We start from the raw sequence: 788 nt of genomic DNA, 5'->3' as shown, positions 1-788 counted from the left end.
CGCGCTACTGCAAGCGAAAGGGCTCTGGTTAGAGCAATCTGTTTGGGGAACGTGTTAAATTTTAATTTGCAGCTCGGTGTAAAATGATTTCGTATGATTATAGCTGCATCGCTGCTGCAACTTTGTGCATGCAGTGCACATCAATGACATATACACAATACACGGCACTTACTGGACACACGCTGCAACCCCTTTTGATCGCGCGCACGAGAGGTATGCAACGTGTAGCAAGCACCTACCTTGCCTGGCACGCCAATCTGCAATCCAAATGCTATAATTTCACTTTTCGAATTGGTGAGAGCAATAGCAAATAGACTAGGAAATATTATTAGGAAGCTAGGTAACATTGAACATTTACCAAGCGCGCCTATCCTTATGCGCGGCGCTCTTTTCTAGCTTATTGCATATCATCATCCGTGGGAGGAGCGAGCAGTTGACATACGCTGTGTGGACCAGTGTGCAGTAGTCCACGCAGCACGCTAGATTTCTCCTTTCTGCCTTTTATTTGTCCTCCCCCCGATACAATCACAGCTGTACACGAAATTTCCGACATGAGGCTGTTTAAACCTACAACTTTATGGTGATTGCAATTGTTTTTTGAAATTCTGAATGTCCCTTGCTAATCCCGTATGGCTCGTGAGTGAGGAGAATGACAGATCGTTGGCTAAAAGATCAGACAGTCCCAGCGTCCTGTCAATCACTTCAGCCGGATGGTAAAATAACAATTACTTCAGCGAATATTGCTCACCTGTTACAGTGTACGGTTCCAAGTCAAATAGAAACAAAGC

Source organism: Bolinopsis microptera, chromosome 2 (assembly GCF_026151205.1).
Source record: "Bolinopsis microptera isolate Bmic1 chromosome 2, MBARI_Bmic_1.0, whole genome shotgun sequence".
Taxonomy (NCBI): domain Eukaryota; kingdom Metazoa; phylum Ctenophora; class Tentaculata; order Lobata; family Bolinopsidae; genus Bolinopsis; species Bolinopsis microptera.
Note: the sequence above shows the minus strand (reverse complement) of the source record.